Source organism: Eurosta solidaginis, chromosome 3 (assembly GCF_040869045.1).
Source record: "Eurosta solidaginis isolate ZX-2024a chromosome 3, ASM4086904v1, whole genome shotgun sequence".
NCBI classification, from domain to species: Eukaryota; Metazoa; Arthropoda; class Insecta; order Diptera; family Tephritidae; genus Eurosta; species Eurosta solidaginis.
The window spans coordinates 121,061,953-121,067,952 of record NC_090321.1 but is presented as its reverse complement, the minus strand read 5'-3'; the positions used below and the strand labels follow the sequence as shown (position 1 = coordinate 121,067,952).

At 44.9% G+C, this 6,000-nt stretch overlaps 1 protein-coding gene and 1 non-coding gene across 3 annotated transcripts in view; one reads left to right on the top strand and one right to left on the bottom strand.

The window, feature by feature from the left end:
- The window catches only part of IntS1 (integrator complex subunit 1), a 297,465-nt gene that overhangs the window by 279,437 nt on the left and 12,028 nt on the right, over positions 1-6,000 (bottom strand). The gene's annotated exons all lie outside the window — the stretch shown is intronic.
- LOC137247343 (U1 spliceosomal RNA) lies at positions 3,515-3,671 on the top strand. Its single transcript, XR_010951810.1, has one exon. It is a non-coding gene; the product is annotated as a U1 spliceosomal RNA (small nuclear RNA).

The following is a 6,000-nucleotide window of genomic DNA, read 5'->3' as shown; positions in this document are numbered from 1 at the left end:
TGTGCCAAGTGCAATAAATGCTTTTCGAAATCTGACTCTAATATCGTGCCGTGTAATGGTTTTTGCAAAAGATTATTTCATCGTGCATGTTGCAAAAATATATCGGAATATGATGTGAGACTAATCAAATCTAATCGTCACTTGCTCTACTTGTGTGAGGAGTGCGTTGATATGCCGGATAAGCTCTGCAAATCACTTGACTCTGTGCTATCTGCTCAAAAACTTGGTTTTGAAATCATCTCAAGTGCTATTGATAACAAATTTTTTAATTTTTCAAAGCAATTTGATTATCTCAAAGAATTGTTAATGAACTCGTTGCAATCATCCAACATCAATCTGAACGTTGCTGAAAGTTCTCCGAATGTCAACAACAAAAACAATGCGTCAACTTCCCCGTCTAGTCCTATCATACACAACAACAACTCATGTGTCGCCAGTTTGCAATCAAATCCTCTGCAAATATCAAACGGTCTTTCTTCCAACAATAGTCGTGCTCTGCCTACATTTTCTTCTTCGTCTACATCTACTTATTCTAACGAATCAGATATGCTAAACGCTTTCTCAAATAATCTACTGTTTTAATCTCTCAACATCCATCCACACCTACACATACAAATGAACAAACACAATCATCAAAGTCTCTCACTAATAAAATTTCTACTTCTACCTGTACATTGGCATCTACAATTTCTACTTCTACACTTGCATTTAATACGCAACCACTCGTGTCAAATACTCTCACTATCAATAACGATAATACTCCTACAAATACATCAGCAGCAACTAAGGTAAAGTCTATTGCCAACTCCAAGCAGAGAAGAAATATGAAAAATTCAAGCAATCCAACGACTGCCACTAACAGTGAGGTATCAAATACTAGCACCGTGCTCTCTTCTTCCGCTACATCATACGCCAATGCTGCTGCCAGCGCTCTTAATAAATCACCTCTGCCATCAAATGCCCACATTACAGTGAAGCCTAGCATAAATGCACCAAAAGAAAAAGTCGTGTATTCATCAGTAGTTAGTGGCAATAACAATAATGCTGAGTTAGATGTCTTTGTACCATACAAGTGGATTCATTTATCTTCATTCAAGCCTTAAGTTACAGAGGAGAAAATTGTCAAATACATATCTGAACACATTAAAATCGATGCTTCTGCTTTGGCTTGTTTTAAGTTGGTGAGGCGGGATGCTGACATCAACTCCTAGGTCAGGGTTTCTTTTAAAGTGCGCGTGCTATCAGCTGATTATAACAAGCTATTCGACGCTGCTTTGTGGCCCTCTAACGCCACTGTAAAGCCTTTTCGTTTTTTTCCAAAAAACGGAGGAAACCAAATAGTGTCGTAGGGTTACCTAGTGATATGTATTGCAACACTTATGACATCCCAAACTTCGTCTCGGGTGCATCTCTGAGGGTCTACTTTCAAAATGTTGGCGGCATGCGCACCAAATCTAAAGACTTTCTTTTAGCTACGCCTCGTTTGGACTACGACGTATACGTCATCGTTGAAACGTGGCTCAACGAAGACTTCTTTGATGAAGAGTACTTTGACCCTAAGTTATTCCTAACTTTCCGTAAAGACAGACTTCGCGAACACCGGTCAAAAGGAAGGTGGTGGTGTCCTAATTGCAGTTAACAGAAGCCTGCATTCATTAAAGTTTCAACTACATAATCAGGATACGCTGCTCGATCAGCTGTGTGTCTGTGTTTCCAGTTCGTCTGGCTCTACTTTCATTTGTTGCTCGTATATACCGCCCAATAGTGGTGATTGCTTATATAATGGTCATGTGGAGAACATCGTTAATTTATGCAAAACTCATACTGATGCCAACTTCTGTATACTTGGAGACTTCAATCTACCAGATATTGTCTGGTCAGATTTTCAATATAATGGAATTTTGACACCTACCAATGTCACGCGTTCTAATGAAATTAGCCTTATAGATAATACCTTAAGTTGTAATCTGATTCAAATCAATAATTTATTTAATACTCTCTCGAGGTTACTTGATCTTATATTCGTCGACGAGAATTTAATATATCAACTCTCTGAGAGTACTTTTCCTGTATGTCTATCTGATAGTCATCATATACCAATAGCTATTCATCTACATAACTTTGATGCTATCCCTACGTCACCTGCTTTAGATAATTCCTCTTTCAACTTTCGATCTACTGATTTCGGCGAGCTGAACAATGTATTATTTGAAATTAACTGGGAAAACATATCTCCCTCTAATGACGTCAGTGTTTGTTATGATATTTTCTTATCGAATTTGACTGAAACATTTTTAAGTATAGTGCCTCGTTTTGGGCCCAGGCTTCATAAATTACCATGGTATAATAAAACTCTTAAGAGGTTGAAAAATAAGCGTAACAAACTCAATAACTTATTCAAGGCAGATTCAGATAATATCCTTCTCAGAGAACAGTTCACTACCAGTGTGCGTCAATTTAATGTCCTTGACAAATTCCTTTACAATCCCTATATGGGTAGGCTCGAAAATGAGCTTAAAGAAAATCCTAAAGCCTTTTGGAACTTTATCCGATCCAAACGTGGTTCGACGAATATACCGATCTGCATGAGCTTTAATGGTGTACGCTCCCAGTCCCTACCAGAAACAGTTGAGCTGTTTGCTTATTTCTTTAAATCAAACTTTGATGATGCTACTGTAGATCTGAATGACTCTTATTCGCTATCCGGGCTCTATGATCGTCTAGATTTTGGCTCCCTCGTGATCTCCGGCGATGACGTCAGCAATGCTATGTCCTCCCTTAAACCCTCGTTAAAATGTGACAGTGACGGCCTCTGTGCCTTTGTCCTGAAGTTCTGTTGTTGTAGTTGTTGTAGCGATTAGGTTACTCCCCGAAGGCTTTGGGGAGTGTTATCGATGTGATGATGCTTTGTCGGATACAGATTCGATACGCTCCGGTAACACAGCACCATTAAGGTGCTGGCCAGACCATCTCGGGAACGATTTATATGGCCACATTGAACCTTCAGGCCATCCCTCCCTCCCCACCACCAAGTTCCATGAAGAGCTTGGGGTCGCCAGAGCCTCGTCTGTTAGTGAAACGGGATTCGCCGCTCGAAGGTGAGGTTGACAATTGGGTTGGAGAAGCTATATATTGCGCTACACAACCCCTTGAATCCCCCTGAAGTTCTGTAGTTTATCTTTGTGCATACCTCTTCGGAATATATTCAATTTATCCCTGTCTTCCGGAACTTTTATCGATAGGTGGAAAAAAAGTTCCATTTGTCCAATCTTTAAAGCTGGCAATAAAAATGACGTCTCTATTTATAGGCCTATCGCCAAACTAACAGTTTGCTCGAAGCTTTTTGAGAAAATTATAAAAGAGAAGCTAACTTTTGTCATCAAAAGCGTCATTGAGCCGTGCCAACATGGGTTTGTGGCTGGTCGCTCGACTGTTACGAACCTAGTGTAGTTTTCTGATTTCTGCATCTCTGCATTTCAGGACGGTTGCCAGGTAGATACTGTATACACCGATTTCACGAAGGCGTAGAGGTTACCGTGATCATGAAGGCGGTTCCTCCGGAGCGAGGCTTGGCCATTGCACTTCGGCTGAGTTGACCTTTGCGATTATTCCTAATGCGAATAACTCGTGCGTGTAATTTTTGGTAGCCGGGAATGGCGTTCGCGCCGTTAAAAAAAACGCTTCCCAAGGCAGTCGGTTCTATGTACCGGAGCGACTCGGGATTTTTCCCGACCAAGGACTGTCATTTCAGTGTGACCCCATTTAATTTGTTGCGTCCCTCCCACAAATTGTCATCCTCCCAGCAGCTCCTTGCAGCAGGACTGCTACATATTCTCTTACTCCGGGAAGGTATCGAACCCAATCCGGGTCCGTCTCCTCACCCCGGTCCTGAGAAATTGTTTTGCTGCATTTGCCAGAAAAGAATCTTTTTAGGACGGTCATACTCTGTTCAGTGTGTCTCGTGCAAGGGATGGTTGCATCGGACAGGTTGTTCTGGGCTTGATCCCAAAACCCGACGTCCACGTAACTTTTATAAATCTTTTGTGGCTCCTTGCTGCTCACGCCCAAGGGCGTCCCGTAGTCTACGCCTAAGCGTATCCCCACTACCTTCCAGCAGCTTCGCTGCTCAGCAAGCCACAACAAGTACCCGCTGCTGCTCGCGCCCCACGGCGCCAACAACTCAAACAGCTGATACCACTCATAACTACTACCTTCGTAGTAGAGCTGGTAGCAATGCTGAGCATCAGCCCCTGCCCCCGTCTTCTTCTCCTCCCCTCTTTTCTGGCAGCAATCGTGCAGGTCAGGGAAACAGACTCTTAGTCCCTGCCTCCGTTTGCACCGTCTGCCAGCACAGAATATATAGGTTTGCGACATCCGCTCAATGCAGCTCCTGCCTTGGGTGGTGCCACTTTCCTAGATGTCCTGGTCTCCGCGACGGCAACCCCTCGACGGGTTTCATCGCGCCATGTTGCCAGGTCGCAAACCCAAATCATCCGGGTACCCGAATGCTTTCCCAAGGGCGCCCAGTCCCAAGGCCACAACAGCAATTGCGTCCTGGCCTTCCACAACCTAGGCGTAGTCACCCCTCACTTACCCCTAGAGTGGCGGCGTCACCCCTCATGCACTTCAGAATTCTGCAGTTCAACTGTAATGGACTAACTGGGAAGATTACGGAGATAGTCGATTTCATGAAGCGGCACAACATCCGCATTGCTGCGATTCAAGAGACTAAACTCACAGCAAGATCTGCATTGCAGACCTGCTCTGGTTATAATGTCCACAGGAAAGACCGCGAGAGCGGAAATGGAGGCGGCCTCGCGTTTATTATACACCACTCTGTGCAATATCATATATTTGATCCTGGCATCGACCGCAGTGACAATGTCTTAGAACGTCAAGGCCTATCTGTCCGGTCAGGCGATGCAAATCTAGAAATCAGCAACATCTACATCCCTCCTGTTACCTGTTGCCCCAGTGGATACCGCCCTAATATCGAGGCCTTACTCACTGGCAACAATCGCATTATCTTAGGCGATTTCAATGCCCATCACGACCTATGGCATTCAAACTTGCGGGCGGACAGTAGGGGTGTGATGTTGGCGGATCAAGTAGACGAAACGACGTTCTGCACAATTAACGGAGACGACCCCACACGTATGGTAGGAAGCTGTCATAGCTCGCCAGATATCTCAATCGTGAGCGCAGAACTCGTAAACTGCGTCAACTGGCAGCCGATGGTAACATTGGCATCCGACCACCTGCCCATACTTATTTCGTTCGAGCGTACCGCCGACTTCATCGTCACCGAAAAACGCACTTTCATAAACTTCAAAAAAGAAAAGTGGGAAGAATATAAATCTGCAACAGACAGCAGCTTTGCTGCCCTCCCTATCCCGACGGATGCCTGCCAAGGGGAGCGTGCCTTCCGTAAGGTCCTTGAATCCGCCTCGGCACATTTCATTCCCGCCGGGAGAATTCCCGAAATCCGGCCCCACTTCCCGGCGGAGGCCGCGAGCTTAGCGAGGGAACGCGACCTTATAAGACAGCTCGATCCAGGCGACCCCCAAATAAGGGATATAAACCAACGCATCAGATTGCTTGTGGACGAACACAAGCGGGCGAAATGGGAAGAGCACCTAAGAGGTTGTAACCTCTCTACCGGTGTAGGTAAACTTTGGTCCACCGTAAAGTCCCTATCGAATCCGACTAAGCACAAAGACAAAGTTTCCATCGCCTTTGGCGATAAGGTGCTGTCGGATGCGAAAAAATGAGCGAGCGCTTTCTGCCGACAATATATAATGCATCCTACGGTCGACAAAGATAGACGGAGAGCCAATAGACGTGCACATAAACACAAACTCAGCGCGTCACCAATTACCATCACCGCTAGAGAGGTTGAGGACGCCATTGGTCGCGCTAAACCATCCAAAGCAGTGGGCCCAGACGGCATAGCCATGCCGATGCTTAAAAACCTAGGGAAAGAGGGTTTCAAATATTTAG